General features: G+C 47.6%; 1 protein-coding gene across 3 annotated transcripts in view; it reads left to right on the top strand.

Annotated features, from left to right (window-relative positions):
* Positions 1-16,874, top strand: part of SUSD4 (sushi domain containing 4) — a 130,883-nt gene that overhangs the window by 39,972 nt on the left and 74,037 nt on the right. The gene's annotated exons all lie outside the window — the stretch shown is intronic.

The following is a 16,874-nucleotide window of genomic DNA, read 5'->3' as shown; positions in this document are numbered from 1 at the left end:
TTCCTAATGATACCCTCCAAATATTTTATGAACTGCATGTTAGGTATTTTAGGACCACCCAGAGCATCTCCTAATTGGCATTTGAGGACTGGACCTCGGCAGCTGAAGAAGAGAGGAGCTTGTTACTGGTGCCACCCACGTCCTCTGTCGCTGTGACTCAGCCCTCTCTGAGGGGCTTCCAGGTAGCAATCTAGAACCACCAAGCTGGGATTGTATGAAGCTGAGTGTAGGTGGGAGGTCAGGATGGTGGAAGGACGGGAAACTGAAATTGCCAAGTGTCCCTTTAGGGTTTATGACGGACTCACTTGCTGCCTCATCCATTGGTAGTTGTCTTCTTGTTACTTTTACTCTTTTTAAAAGATACTTATTTATTTTTGGTTGCATTGGGTCCTTGTGGCTGCACACCAGCTCTTCTTTAGTTGCAGTCCGCAGGCTTCTCACTGCAGTGGCTTCTCTTGTTGCAGAGCACAGGCTCTAGGTGCATGGGCTTCAGTAGCTGTGGCTCCCAGGTTCTAGAGCACAGGCTCAGTAGTTGTGGTGCGTGGGCTTAGTCGCCCCGCAGCACGTGGGATCTTCCCGGACCAGGGCTCGAACTCATGTCTTCTGCATTGGCAGGCGGATTCCTAACCACTGGACCACCAGGGAAGCGCCTGCTTTTACTCTGGTTTTCAATACAAGGTGGATGTTTCATCATTGCCCTTCAGCAGGTTTGGGCTGGTTTCTTGGCAAGGACGAGGAAAGCCGGCATCCTCCTCGCCATCTCTGCATCATCAGCACCAGGCTGGGGCACTGGCTCCTGCCTGTGGGAGCAGATGGCTTGGACGGAGTCTTTCCGGCCCGGCTGAAAAAGGCACAGGAAGTCCTGTGAATTGAGACCCTGCACAGTACGTGAGTGAGTCAGCGAGGTTGGCGCTGAAAAGTCTTAGGCCCCAAGAATGTCAGTTGTGCCTCACACAGTTCATTTCAGAGGCCTTGGAAATAACCCAAGGACTTTCCAGGAGGCAGTGTGGGCTGACTGTGGCTTCCAGGCCAGACTCACATTGGTTTTTTCCGAGGCCCTTTCAGTGATGCTCAACCTGGACCATGTGGGGACATGGGTTCAACTGTGTTTTTGCTGGAAATGGCAGTGCTTTGTTGGCACACAAGATTTCCCAGCTGGCTTGGAACTAGAAGAATAAATGCTCAGGTAAAGCTTGCGTATGGGACTCAGTGGCTCAGGGTGGTGGTTCTGGGCTAAGGAACAGGTTTCCCTTGGATGCTGGAATTGGAAGTCTAAAGGGCCAACTCGAAACCATTGTCATGATTACTCTTGATTATTGGCAGTGGCCACCACTCTACAGTTATAGTTCCTGACGCCATCAGAGAAAATAGTGTGAATCTGATGTTGAAGTGCAGGCAGAGGAATTGAAGGGGTGACCATTGACTGGATCCATTAACGGGCTTGGTGGACCTGTTTCTGCCCCACAGCAGGACAGTCACATGGGTGGTACTCCTCCAGCAGGGATCTGACGGTGTGGAGGAGGGAGGCTCAGCAGAACTAGCTTGTGGATTCAGGCATTTTTATTGGAACAAAGATCGCAAATCACCATTTGGCAGCGCTGCTCTATTCCCCTCCCTCCCTGCCATCCTTACATCTTTTATGTCCAGTGGCTGAGTACTTCTGTGATGAGGTGCCCCTTGCTGGCTACATGGGACTCTTTTCCCATAGGACTCCCCTGGTTTTTTTTTTGCATGAAGCCCACCAGCTACGCTGGCTAGCACCCTGAGACTACATGCTTCAATCAATTGTGTCTACAATCTGTTTACTTGAGTTTGTCTCCACTGTACTTGAACTTTGTGGCTCCTATTGCCTGGGGTGCTAACTGTACATTAGCTGCGTGAGGCTGGAGACACGCAGTTTTATTTCTATTAAAGCCAGGAGAGAGAGAAAGTTAAAAGCAGTAACTAAGACAAATGGCGTTGCTATTGGCAGATATTCCTTTGGCTGTCAGCTAACCTATTTTATTTTTCTTAGTGTGGACTTTATTTTCTCCTTTGTTGTTTTCTGACTCTCCTTCCTTATGACTTAAAATTTGATGGAAATAGGCAATGCGAGTCTTAGGAAAGAATAAAGATATTTCAGGAGAACTGGGAGGGCATATTAAGCAGGTGAGAGAAGGGAGGCCTGGGGAATTTTCCAAACAGAAAACTGTTATTTCTTAAATATGAAGTGAGAACAGTGATATGTGGGTTGTGGTTTAGTCAGAAATCTAGCCCTTCAAGTTCTGGACCTTTTATGGCTTTCCCTTGCTACTGCATGCCAGTGTGCTTTTAATTTAGTGGTGGCAGCGGAGAAATTGCAAGACCTCCCCAACTGAGAACGTGCCTAGGAATCAAATGAGTGTGATAATGAGGATGAATGTGAGTTGCTTTTCCAAAGAAATACAAAAAGAAAGTAAGTTGTAGTAGTATACCCAAAAGAAGAGTCTGTCCTCTTCCTTCCTTCCTTCCGTCTGTCCATCCACCCATTTGTCCATCTGTCCATCCAACATGCACCCATCCACCATCTACCCATCTAGGCACCCACCCATCTATCCATTTGTCCACTCATCCATCCACCCATCCATCCATCCCCACCTTGGTCCATTCACTAAATCAACTTTTACTGAGCTCCGCTTATATGAAAGATGAACAGTAAGAACTTCAGAGATGTAACACGGAATAGGAGTGTGTGCCTTCCAGGAGCTTAGAGTAAGAGATGATCACAGAACACACGTGACTGTAAAATAGATAAAGCAATAAAGGAATGTGTAGATGAAGTGCGGGGGAAGGTTAAAGGAGGGCAAGTTACCATCTTGGAAAAAAGGATTTGGAGTGTGAACACATAGGAAAAGCAGGGCGATTTCAGGCAAAGGTGTTTTCAAGTTTTGGGGAAGAAGATTATAAATTATTGTCAGAATAGACAACCCACAGTCATTCTTGCTCATTGAGAACAGGGTAAACTGGGGAAGTGAAGGCCTTTGTAGATAAAGAGATTGGAGGATTGGAGGCCACTGTTGAGACCTCTCTTTTCTCTCCTGCACACTTCTGTGGACCAGAGCCAAACAAGAAACGACCCCTCAAGAAGATATATTTTCAGCAAACTGGTGCTTTCTAAATGATTACAGGGTTTGACCATGGAGACTTTGTACGTAAAGGCAATATCTTACTGAGCGGCAGAGGCTGGTACCATCTCCTGGTGGATGGGGTTGTACAGGTGGCCCCAGCTTTACTCATCCTGGCCTGGGATTTTCACTTGTCCCTTTTTCTAAGTACATGAAGGCTCCCTGTGGGTAAGCAGCTGCCCTGTGCCCCTTATCGAGTTAGAGAAACCAGGGAGGAAGCAGGATCTGGGAGCTGTTCCCCAGGAGCTCAGCAACCTCGTGGCCCCAAGCATGGTGGGTCACAGTTTTAAGCATGTAACAGAAAAGCCCCTTTCTCTTATTCTCTCTGGTGAATGGGTGAACTCATAGGATGAGTTAGATCTGGTTTACAGGAAACTGTACACATTGTTAAAGCTTGGTATAAGTTATGAATAAGCTCTCCTTCAAATTCTGTAGAATTTCCATGCCTTCCAAAATTAATCTCCCCTGCCACTCTTAATTGGGCTCAGTGGTAAGGAATATGCCTGCCAATGCAGAAACTGTGGGTTCAATCCCTGGGTCAGGAAGATCCCCTGGAGAAGAAAGTGGCAACCCACTCCAGTATTCTTGCCCACGAAATCCCATGAACAGAAGAAATACAGTCCATAGGGTCAAAAAAGAGTCAGACGTGACTAAACATATTTCTGTTAAAGTCATGTGTTTTCTGAATTTTTTCCTATGGTTAATTCAATCAAATGATAGTATTAGTTGAAAATTCTTTTTGTTTTTCATATGTGTGTTGATTTTTTTTTTTAAATAAAGATATCAGCATAGGGGAGGGGTTCTCTTGCCTATCTGAGGAAGACAGGGGAGCAAGGACACTGATGCTGAGCCAATGAGAACGGGCTTTAATTCTAGTCCTGGTTGGGGATGACCTCCGCACGGCGTTCAGATTTCCAGATTCCTTGGTCGCTTTTTCTCCCTTGGCAAAATTAAGGCCATGGAAGTAGGGCTTCCCAGGTGCATTAGTGGTATAGAACCTGCCTGCCAATACAGCAAACGTAATGTAGGTTTGATCCCTGGGTTGGGAAGATCCCCTGGAGGAGGGCATGACAACCCACTCCGGTATTCTTGCTGGAGAATCCCGTGGACAGAGGAGCCTGGCGGGTTACAGTCCACAGGGTCACAAAGAGTTGGACATGGCTGAGAGGACTTAGCGTGCACACACAAACGAAGGCCAAGTATCCTAGGCCCATATCATCTACGCTGTGGCAGTGGGTGTCGCAGAGACACACAAGAAAGAACCCCAGACTGCAGCGCAGTGCACTGATCTTGGGGTGGGGCGGGTGAAGTAGGTGTGTTTCCAAATCAAAGTCCTGCCGCTGAGAGGAGCAGACGCAGTTACAATAAACCACATAGATGGTTCTCCCGCAAGTGCCCCTCGCCACCTCATCACCCTTTGGTACAGAGTCTGGGCTCAGTCCTGGCGCCCTCAAGGGCTGACGTGACCTCTGGGTGCAGGGCAGCTGGGATGTGCTCATGGCTCTGAGAAGGGGCAGGCTGGCTTTGAGCTCTCGTCTGAATCCTCACCCTGGGCACCGGGCATCCTGCTGGCGTCCAGGGCTGGAGTCCACAACTGGTGTGACTCCGGGGCTGAGGTCCCTCGGCCTTCCACCTGCTTTGATGGATCTGCCTACTGAATCTCGCCTCACTCTCCATCCTGCGCCCAACTCGGGTGGTCCAACTTGCAGCTTAGGTATGGAGCCTTCTCTCTTCTCCCTGTGGCAGCTTCAGGGCACACCTGCTGCCTCTCAATTTTCAGCTACCTTCCAGGTCCACCCTGGGTCCCTTCATGTTGCCTGTAAGCCCAGGGACCCTTGTGGCCGCTCTCCTAGCCCCTGCTTATCAGATCCCGGCACACACCGCTGCGTTTCTTTTCTGCTCTGATTGTCATCTGTTGATGCCAAGGCATCTGCAAGGTGGTCCTTATCCAGCATCTTGAAAGGATGCCGAGATAAGTGTCCTAAGCTTTTATCCCCTTCCCTTAACCTCTCTCCATCCTCCATTTCCCCCTCCTTCCCCTCTCCCCTCCCCCTGGATGTTGAGAGGTCAGCCCCAAGGGGAGGAGGAGCGAGACTGGTGCTGCCCTTACCTCTTCCTCCTCTCCTCCTCTGTCCCCCCACCACCCACCCCTGAAGGTGGCAGGTGGCTCCTCTCTCCATGTCTGCCTCCTTCCCTCCCTGGCTTCCCTGCTGCTCTGCTCCCCTCCTTGAGGAAAAGACTTAGCTGTAATTGTATGAGGGCTGCAGGGACCATGATTATAAGGGAATGAAAAATATATCCATTTAATATTTTTGATATGTTATTCCTATTGCACAGATATAAATAAAGCATGCTCTGTGTCCGTGAAAAGCTCACTTTAGCCAAGGAGATAGATTGATCATTTATAATTTCAAAATAATTTGATAAAGGCAAGGACTGCCATCCAGTCCTCCAGTCCTCACCTTATGCACACACACAGACACACACATGTGCACACACATACCTGAGGCCCCCTACTCTTCTAATTACTTACTTTATGGCTTTTTCCAGCTTTTTTCTTGTGTCACAGTTATTTGCATACAGATCTTAGCTTTTAGAGGGCAGGAGCCTCAGCATCTGTTTGTAGCACTTGGCACAATGTGCTAAGTTTATTAATTTTAAAAAACAATGTGTTAAGTCCTTCCTGTGTACCAAGCTCTGTACTTGAGGCTGAGATTACCAAGATAAATAGAACAATGAACTCTTAGAAACTCATAGTCTGGATCAAGGTTCTCAATAGATTTCAAGGGGTCTGTGAGTTTAGATTAGAAAAAAAAATCACCTTCTGATTTTCACTAATCTCTAACTGAAGTGTACTTATAAAGGCAGGAGATTGACCAGAATGATATCAATCGTCCCTGTGATTTATCACCAGTGGAAATGACATATATTTCATACTACTTATAGTTGTGGCAAATATCTCAAAATACCATTTATGTTCATCACTCCTTCAAAATAAGGGTAATTATGAGACCCAGAAGTAAATCTTGTTATTTGATGTGTTAAAGGAAGCACATAGATTACCTTATCACATATCTGTTTTTGAGAAATGTTTTGATAACTGTATTTCAGTATGATCAGTTTCCTTTAAAATCCTGTGCATTTTATTTTATGTGTTCTCAAAACATTGCATTGAGAAGGGGTTCCTGGCCTTCACCAGGTTGCCAGAGGAATAAATATGTGATCTAGTTGGGTCAAAAAACACATGACTAAATAATTATAGCAACACAGTAAGCTCTGGGCTGGTGATATGAACATGACGTTGGGGAGATACGGAGGAGGAAACAAACGTCTTCCCAGAAGAGGTGAAGGCCACTCAATAATGATGGTAACAAGGAGCAGCATGTATCGATTGCTTTCCAGGCACCAGGCAGAGCTCTGAGTACTTTAGATATCAGATTTCCTTTAAACCTCCTACCAGGGGGCTTCCCAGGTGGCGCTAGTAGTAAAGAACCCGCCTGCCAATGCAGGAGATGTAAGAGATGCGGATTTGATCTTTGGTCAGGCAGATCGCCTGGAGGAGGGCACAGCAACCCATTCCAGTATTCTTGCCTGAAGAATTCCATGGACAGAGGAGCCTGGCGGGCTACACCCCATAGCATCGCAAAGAGTTGGACACGACTGAGCTGTCTTAGCACGCAGGCAATAGCCCTGGGAGGTGAGGACTTCAATGTCCCCATTTCACAGATGAGGAAACTGAGGCCTGGAGAGGTTGACTAGCTTGTCCCAAGTTACACAGCTGGAGATGGGCTGATTCTGGGTTGAGGGCAGGTTGTCAGATGCCGGTATCTGTGTTCTTCTCTGCGTGGGTGCTGCCTCCTGAAGTCTTGCAGAAGAGCAGGAAGGAACACTCAGGGCTGGAACCGTAGCCTGGAGCAGGCCCTGTGCTCCTTCCTGGGTCGCCTCACGTCAGCCAGCATCTCAAGGACGTTGCTGTGGCGTCCCCGCAGCACAGGGACCCTGTCCCCAGCCTCACGGCCCTGGACCGGCGGCGCTTCTGTCTGAGGCGGAGCGAGGCCAGTGGACCTGAGCATGGCCTGATCACAGGGGCGGGGCTGCCAATGGAGCTGCATCTGTGAGGACCAGGGCTTGGGTCTGGGAGGAGGAATTGGGAGAGCCGCCCAGGAAACCCATAGCTTCATAGACCATGTGGCCTGAGAAACTGTTAGGGTGAAGCGGGAGCCTTCCTGACTTGGAGGAAGACAGTGCACTGGCTAAATGGTTTCAAGGAGATTCAGGGCAGGTTTGTGAGCGGGAGGGTTGTCAGTGGGGCTGGATCCAGTGATGCGGGGGCACAGTCCTATGGAGGAGAGACCTGTCCCAGGACATCCGTTCCTGAGCCCAGGACTGTTGGGGGAGGAAAGAGACATCTGCAGCGACAAACCGTGTCCTCACTCTCAGGGGCTGTGGGGAAGAGGGCTTTTGATAGTGTGGCCTGGGGTGAGGGGGCCTGTGCCCCGAGACTCTCAGACCGAACCAGCTATTTGCCTCTCCCTGGGGGAGTGGCCGGGTGCTGAAGGCTAGATTCAACCACTTCCATTTTTAAGGACTCTGCCCCATTGCTCCATTCTCCCAAGAAGAAATGTGGATGTCAGCAGGCAAACCCACTGTCCACGGGGATCTCTGTATTGTACCCCAGGAAGCAGAGAGACAGGCCACTCTGGGCCCTGCTTGTGTGGACGGAACCACAGCCCCGGCCCACAGGGGCTCCAGTCTCCTCCTGGTCTTGTTCCCGGTGCTGAGACCATTCAGCTCTGTGGCCCTACACGTGGGTGTTGGGGCCCTGTCTCCTTCCTTCCTTCCTTAATCTTGAGACCAGAGTTCCTTAAGGATGGTCCCATTCCCACCCACCCTCTGTGTCATCCCCGTGATGATGACGTTAAAATCAGAGCACAGAGCAGACTATGCAGGGCACTGCGTTGCTAGAAACACACAATTTCTTGAGGGGGCGGGGACACAAAGGAGATGAAAACAACTTTTCCTGCTTGTGCCTATGCTTTTAAGGACAAATTATCAAATTCCTCGAAGAAACCATTAGAGGAAAAAAAAAAACCTCTTCCAGATGAAGGAGGGCAGATGGAAGCTCATTGAGGGCATCACACTTTTACACACATGATGGTTCATTGAATCCTCGCCACAACTCAGCTGGTGTTCACTTGGTTTTGCTGATGAGAAAATGGGAGTCACGGAGTGAAATGCAACCTGTCCAGCCAAGACCACGTGGCTGACCAGAGGCAGGGCTGGATTCGAACCCAATTCTAATTGACTTCACGCTCTGGCCTTCCCCACGGTCCAGCCTACCCCCAACTCTCCCTAGAAAGGAAAGAGGTGCTTCTGAGCATATTTACGCCTTTGTTTTCTTTGCTGGTTGGAAATGTCAGTAGGGAGCTTTCGACTTTATTGAAAAACATAAAGAATTGTAGATTAAAATTCAGCAAGAAGAAACCTGCCCTTAGAAAAGATGTCAGTGCTGTAGAAAGCACAGCTTTGTCCCTCCCGGCAGTGAAACCAGACCGTCTGGTGCTCCCCATGGTGGTTTGCGATTTTCAATGTGTGTTTTGGGTGCATGCTCCTGACCCCGGCGATGGAATCAGAAGGTGTCTCACGGGGAAATTGTTAAGTCAGCCCTTTGAGGGGGCAGAGCCTGCTGGGCACACTAATCCCACATTCAGGAGGCAAGTTAGAGAGAGCTTCCGCTCCAGTGCAGTCAAGGCCACAGCCAAGCAGACCTGGAACAGATGGGCTTCCTGGCCTCATGAGAAACAGGGATTTGAGGTTTCTGAAAAATAAATAAATAATGCCCTTCTGGGAGGAAGAGGAACCTGCGTGCGTGCTAAGTTGCTTCAGTCATGTCTGACTCTTTGCAACTCTCTGGACTGTAGCCCGCCAGGCTCCTCTGTCTGTAGGATTCTCCAGGACAGAATAGTGGAGTGCCATATAGTTGCCATGCCCTCCTGCAGGAGATCTTTCAACCCAGGGATCGAACCCATGTCTCTTATGTCTCCTGCATTGGCAGGCAGATTCTTTACTGCTAGCAGCACCATATGAGCTATTGGCAAGGACCACTTCTCCAAGTTTCTTGAGGTCTTTCTGGAATTTCAAAGCAAAATCTTTCCAGAACCAGTCTGAGATCTGAGTGGTTCGCAACTCTGAAGCTTCACTTGCAAGCCTTCCCCCATGGGCACACTCGCTTATTTGTAGCTCTCCTCTCCAGGAGATCGGGCTCCCAGGCCTTCCTGCCTTCCTGGGGGCATCCCCCTGCCTCAGAAGCCCTCTGAGACTCATTCACTCACCCTTCTTTAGACTCACTGGACTCTACCATCAGGAGAGAGAGTGGGCTAGACAGTCCTGGGATCAGATCCTGGCCCTGGACCCAATAACCTGATGACCTTGGACAAGTTGCTTAACCTCTTGGAGCCTGAGTTTCCTCAGTTGTAAAATGAGGGTGTGGCCAGGAGCCCCAGCCCCGGCTAGCTTTTGCCTTCCACGAAGCGCAGCACTAACCTAGCAGAAGTCTGTTTGAATGAGGGATGAATGAGGAACAGACTCATCTTCAGGAGAGAAAAGGGCAGATCACCAGTGGGAGATACAGGGTGAGGACAGAGCTCAATACTGCCTGATGGGCTCTTCCTCATGCGTCTTCCTCCAGGGTTCCCGCCGGCCGGGGCATGGGGGAGGATGTAGAAAGAGCTCTGAGACTGAAGGAGCTGTTTTCAGGGAGAATTCTGTAAGCCACAGAGTGCAAGGCAGGATTATTTTGGCTTCCCCGTCAGACTGATGAACAAGGAGAGACACTCTCCCTCACTTCTCCCCAGAAGCACTTGTCCTGGTGCCTGGCTGTGTGTGCGCGTACTCAGTCACTTCAGTGGTGTCCGACTCTTTGCCACCCCATGGACTATAGACCACCAGGCTCCTCTCTCTCTGGGATTCTCCAGGCAAGAATACTGGAGTGAGTTGCCATGCCCTCCTTCAGGGGATCTTCCCTAGCCAGGGATCGAACCCGAGTCTCTTGTGTCTCCTGCACTGGCAGGCAGATTCATTAATGCTGAGCCACCGGGGAAGCCCCTTGTGCCTGCTAACTGCTGGATAAATACACGGATAGAGCCACTCTCCACCCCCGTCCCCTACCGTTTTTCAGTCCTTAAGATTTTTGCAAGTCATTTTCGGTTCTATCTACCATACTTTCCTGTCGCTCTTCTTGCAAGCCCATGTCACACCTTTATGTGCATCCGTGGTGCCCTTCCTTCTAGCCTTTGTACACAGATCTTAACGTATTTTTTTTCTCTTGGCCGTGCCACATGGCTTGTAGGATCTCAGTTCCCAGACCAGGGATTGAACCTGGACCTCAGCAGTTGGAAGCCCAGAATTCTAACCCCTAGGCCCCCAGGGAACTCCCCAAGTCTTAACATCTGAAGCCACTTTCCTCAAGGCAGAGGAAAGAAGAGCATCTCAACACTTTTGAGTCACCTTTTCTTCTAGAGCCTCGGTATGGAATCAGCCCTGTTTTTTCAATCACTTTTTGAATACTTGCTGTTGTAAGTATAGGCTTTTTAGACAGATACATCTAGAATCTTCTTCCTTGCAATCAGAACTTCTAATCAGCAGTTTCTCCCTCCCGAGGGTAGGTCACTTTAATTTTGTTGTCTGATTCTTGAAACTCAGGATAAGTTGCAGGAGAGCAGCCATCCTGGTTCAGATCTATTCTCTGAAACAAACTCTTAAAATAATGGCAGAAACTTTTTTAAGATGACTTTTTACCTGTAACCCCCATATAGGAAACATGAAATAAATGGTGGGCGCAGAGTCCCACTCACTCAGCCTCTCAGCCTCTTTTTTTTCCTTCTAGGCTGAACCTGGAAAATCCCTGTTCTAGGAGGGGAGTGTTCTCAGTGAAGATCACGTGTCAGGCACTCTGCTCAGAGAAGGAGGTTTTCAGATCATTTCTGGATCATCTTCCTATTCTCAAAACCCATTTACATCACTCATTTTTCGCCCTCCCCCCACCTCACCTGCAGGCCATGGTAGCATCATGACCCCAGCTCCCTACCATGACACTCAGGACTTGACCGAGGTGTCACTATACCAAACTCTGGGCTCTCCCCCACCACTCTGCTCAGATTAGACCTTCACTCCTGAAATGTTCAGGACTTGGGATGACATTTCACTCAGTTCTCATAACTCCATGTGGCAGGTATTATTTCCCCCATTTTACCAGTCATGAGGTTACGTTTGGAGGAAATTAACAGGTTTAGTGACCAGCATAAGTGGAAACAGTGACAGATTTTATTTTCTTGGGCTCCAAAATCACTGAAGGCCATGACTGCAGCCATTAAATTAAAAGACACTTGCTCCTTGGAAGGAAAGCTGTGGCAAACCTAGACAGCCTATTAAAAAGCAGAGACGTCACTTTGCTGACAAAAGTCCGTATGTTTGCTTAGTCGCTCAGTTGTGTCCAAATCTTTGTGACCCCATGGAGTGTAGCCCATCAGGCACCTCTGTCCGTGGGGATTATCCAGGCAAGAATTCTGGAGTGGGTTGCCATTTCCTTCTCTAGGCGATCTTCCCAACCCAGGGATTGAACCCAGGTCTCCTGTGTTGCAGGCAGATTCTTTATCAACTGAGCTTGGAGGGAAGCCCATGGAATTGAGAGTGGACTGTAAAGAAGGCTGAGTGCCAAAGAATTGATGCTTTCAAACTGTGGTGTTGGAGAAGACTCTTGAGAGTCCCTTGGCTCCAAGGAGATCAAACCAGTCAATCCTAAAGGAAAACCCTGAATATTCATTGGAAGGACTGATGGTGATGCCAAAGTGCCAATATTTTGGCCACCTGGTGCAAAGAACTGACTCATTGGAAAAGACTCTGATGCTGGGAAAGATTGAGGGCAGGACGAGAAGGGGACGACAGAGGATGAGATGGTTGGATGACATCATTGACTCAGTGGACATGAGTTTGAGCAAACTATGGGAGATGGTGATGGACAGGGAAGCCTGACAGGCTGCAGTCCGTGGAGTCGCAAAGAGTTGGACATGATTTATCGACTGAACAACAACAATAATCTGCATAAAGTCACAAAGCTAAGTGATGATAAATTGATGATTCAGCCCCAGGTTTTCTGATAGAAATCCAGATCGAGATCACTCACCCCATTTCCCACTGCCTTCCTGCCCCCTTGGGCCCTGAGGACCAGTAGTGCAATTCTGACACTAACTACCAGATTAAGCATAGACCCTGTAAGTTAAGGATGTGGTTCCCAACAAGACTGCCCCCGTGTCAGACATGAGCCACAAATTCTGAGGCTTCCAGATCACCTGCATTTCTGGCTCACTGGCTGCAAATTTGGGGGTTTCCAGTATCCTATCAGGTTTGGCAGTTCATTAGACTCAACAGAACTCAACAAAGTGCTGTACTTAACGATTATAGTTGTATTCTAAAGGAATCAAAGAAGACTAGTTAAAAAATGGACACATAAGGTGAGGTCTGAGAGGGTCCCCATGACAAAGTGCCCTTGCCCTCAGGGCACATCACTCTCCCGCTGTGTCATTGTAGGTCTTTAGCCAGGGATGCTCCCCTGAGCTCTGGGGTCCCATGTCTGTTCTGGGCTTCCATTACCATAGGCGTGAGTGATTGAATCATTGGCCACATGGCTGAACTCCCATCTGCAACAATCTACTCCTCCCCAGAGGTCAGAGGTTGAGCTGACATCACCTGACTCAAAGCTCCAACCCTCCAATCATATAGTTGGTCTTTCTGGCATGGTCGGCCCCCATTCTGAGTTATCTCATTAGCATAATTTATCCGGGGCTCACTGTGAATAGTAAAGATACTTATCACTCGGGAAATTCCAAGGCTTTGGAGGGTACCTCCTAGGAACAGGGACAAAGGCCTGCCAGACTCTATTATACAGCAGGGCTCTGTTTACTCTTGGCTTCCTGCCCCGCTCCACAACCCACTTGGTCTGCCTGGTCTGCAGACTCCTACACTGGGCTACCATGACTTGTACCCAGGTAGCATTGCTCTGTTCCTAAGGTGGAAGTGACCTAGGAATCCTACTGAATTTCATCCCCCCTTTCTCCAGCTGGCTCGCTGGCCAAGGGGTAACAACCATGAGTAGAGACAGGGAAGCATAATAGGTATTTTCCTTCAGCCTCTGAAGAAGGGAACCCAGCCTCTGTGCTGCACCTCTGTGATTCCAGTCAAATCTGCTATCCTTGGTCCTCTATTTACCAATCAGGTCATTTCCCAACTGTATTTGAATAGCCTTCCAGAATTTGCAAAGCACTTAAAACACCTTACGTCTCCAGGTGCCCCACAGCTCTGAGAGATGGACAAAAAAGAAAGTGAAAGTGTTAGTCGTTCAGTTGTGTCCAACTCTTTGGGACCCCCTGGACTATAATCCACAGGCTCCTCTGTCCGTGGAATTTTCCAGGCAAGAATACTGGAGTAGGAGAAGGAAATGGCAACCCACTCCAGTTTTCTTGCCTGGAGAATCCCAGGGACAGGAGAGCCTGGTGGGCTGCCGTCTATGGGGTCGCACAGAGTCGGATAAGGCTGATGTGACTTAGCAGCAGCAGCAGCTAGGAGCTGAATAAGGCAAGGAAACAGATTCTCCTGTAGAGTCTCTGAACTGAATGAAACCTCTTCAACACATTAAGTTGAGGACTTCTGACTTCTAGAACTGTAAAATAAATGTGTGTTAATTTAAAAAAAAAAAAAAAGAATACTGGAGTGGGTTGCCATTTCCTACCAGGGGATCTTCCTGACCCAGGGTTTGAACTCCAGTCTCCTGCACTGTAGGCAGATTCTTTACCATCTGAGCCCCTAGGGAAGGGTCATTCCCAAACTCTCTTTTTTAGATAAGGGAACAAAGCTCTGGAATCTAATGTAATTGCCTAAAGGTCGTGGGTTACTGCAGTGATGGAGCCAGCCTAGCAGCTGTGATTTACCACCCCTCCCTCCCACCAGAGGGAGCGAGTGGCTGTGGATCACTTTTTCCTCTGGTGCAGAGTTGAAGCTGGAGCTGCTAACTTTAGTTCCCAGCCTATCCTATTTGCCAGCTAATGAGACAAATCGTAGGCACCATAAAGAATTACATAGCAGCTGGTTCATTTTCTTTCTATCCAACTTTGAAATTATGACAATCTCCTGTGCATGGTTGCTCAAGGTAGGAGTGTCTTGGCCTGCGGGAATCCAAGAATTCTTAAATGTAACCAGAATCAGATTTTTTTTTTTTCCAGATTGGCTAGTGTCAAAGATTTTGAGTGCCACCTCTCATGAACCAAATGAAGCGCATGATTCCTGGTCACCCTGTTAGCTGCTAGTTAAATAACACGTTATAGGTAGAGGCACTACCTGCGGCTGCTTGCTGAAATCATAGCAAAGAGATGAAATTAAAAACTCAATTGCACTTAGAGAAAATTAGCAAACAGCTGAATCCTGGAACACAGAGTTCTCTGCAGTTCTTCCAGCCATAAGAAGCAGCAGAGGTACTGAACAAGCCTCAGCTTTACTTAAGTGCAGATTCTATTTTGTTTGGGTTTTTTGGGCATATAATAATAATATAAGTGCATGTTGACACTTGAGAAAGGAAGACTTTTTTGTCTGTGTGTTATAGAAGGTTGATTTTATAAACTTTGCAAGAAAAATAAATAATAACAAAACCCCAAACTTTTGCTACATAAACAAGTATCTATCTGCATTTCTTCTTTGCATTCATGTTAAATGAATTTATCCTTCTATTCAGAAAGTTCCTGGTGGCTCAGATGGTGAAGAGTCTGCCTGGAATGCAGGTGATGCAGGTTGGATCCCTGGGTTGGGAAGATCCCCTGGAGAAGAAAATGGCAACCCAGTCCAGTATTCTTGCCTGGAAAATCCCATGGACAAGAGGAGCCTGGCGGGCTACAGTCCATGGGGTCGAAAAGAGTCGGACAGGACTAATACTTTCATCCCTCTATTCGACTGCTCACAAATACCCTCTACCTACATCATACTATAAGACTGTAACATGCATTTTAAACCATGAATTAGGGTAGAAATCTGCAGATTAAAAAGAGCAACTTTTCAATGCCCTTTGGTAATATTTTTAGTAATTTTTTTTTTTTTTTATGAAGCAAAGCTGTTGTTCAGTAGCCCAAGGCTGCCTGGAGAATGTCTTACATCATTGGTGGCTTTTTCTTTTATTCTCCAGATAGGCTACGGGCTTCCCAGCCAGTTCAGTGGTATAGAATCCACCTTCCAACGCAGGAGACAGGGGTTCCATCCCTGGTTCAGGAAGATCGCCTGGAGAAGGAAATGGCAACCCACTCCAGTATTCTTGCCTGAGAAATCCCATGGACAGAGGAGCCTGGTGGGCTACAGTCCATAGGGTCACAAAGAGTCGGACACAGCTTAGTGACTGAGCATGCACAAGTTTATAGGCTAAGATCAGAGGGAAGGATATTTGTTTGGGGAACCAGTGGTATTTCGTCAAACTGTTTCTGATTCACCTCCTTTCTTCACAACCCCAAGAACTCCATTGACAGCATATTTATAATACGGTGTTTCAGAAATTAAGTAATTTCAGATAGGATGTAGCGGTTCGTTATCAATCCCGACCAGTCGGTTGTTTTATCTGAGCCATCCGTCTGTTTTGCTTCTCTCCTAGTCTCCTGGTGCTGGCCCAGGGTGAGCACCATTTATTTTCAGGCTGTAGGCACCCCTTTCAGGGAGCAGAGCTATAAGCCATACCAGCACCATTCTAGATGTCAACAGCCCTTAGACGTTCACCGCAGACCCTCAGAGTCTTGGGTGCTCAGAGCTAATGCCTCAGCTTGGGCAGGGAGATGATTTAGGTAAACCACTAAAGGGACGTTATATTATTTGCAGGCGCCTCTGAAATGTAATACCCACCAAAGCAGAGCTTGTCCTCAGTACCACATTCCTCTAGAAGAGCCTCACTTGTTTGTCCTCTTTTGAATCTTTGAGACGGTGTGTGTCTGACAAGAGCCACGTGGGTCAGCTCTCATCTACCTTGAATTTAACACGCCCTTGCCATTAGGGTTCATTTTTTTTTTTAAGTTTGTTTCTTTTTTTTTTTAATGTTTGTTTCTTGATTACAAATGTTCAATACAGAGATTTCAGAAAATACAGAAATGTATAGAGAAGAATAGAAAAATCACCCATCAGTCCCAAGTAACACAGTTAATATTTTGGAATATTTCTTTTCATTTTTTTCTGTGCATATGCACCCTTTCTGTATATTCAAAAAATTATTTGTGCAGTATACACTTTTTTTGTGTTTTGTATTTTGAGGTAGCTATACATATGGAGAGGGCTTCCTGGTTGTTGCTAGTGGTAAAGAACCTGCCTGCCAATTCAGGAGACATAAGAGATGTGGGTTCAATCCCTGACTCGAGATGATCTCCTGGAGGAGGGTGTGGCAACCCACTCCAGTATTCTTGTGTGGAGAATTCCATGGACAGAGGAGCCTGGCCAGCTACAGTCTGTAGGGTCACACTGAGTCAGACATGACTGAGTGAGCATGTATGTACACAAACATGTGGGGACTTGTCCCATAATCATTAACATTTAATGACCAGGAAGTCTTCAGAATGTAATTTTAATGGATCCAGAGAGTTTTATCATATGAACAGATACTAATAATTATTTTGGTCCAGGTGCCAAATATATAGGTGATCCTGAGAAAATGCTGTGTGA

This window comes from Cervus elaphus, chromosome 14 (genome assembly GCF_910594005.1).
Source record: "Cervus elaphus chromosome 14, mCerEla1.1, whole genome shotgun sequence".
Taxonomy (NCBI): Eukaryota; Metazoa; Chordata; class Mammalia; order Artiodactyla; family Cervidae; genus Cervus; species Cervus elaphus.
Note: the sequence above shows the minus strand (reverse complement) of the source record. Positions and strands in the feature narration are given on the sequence as shown.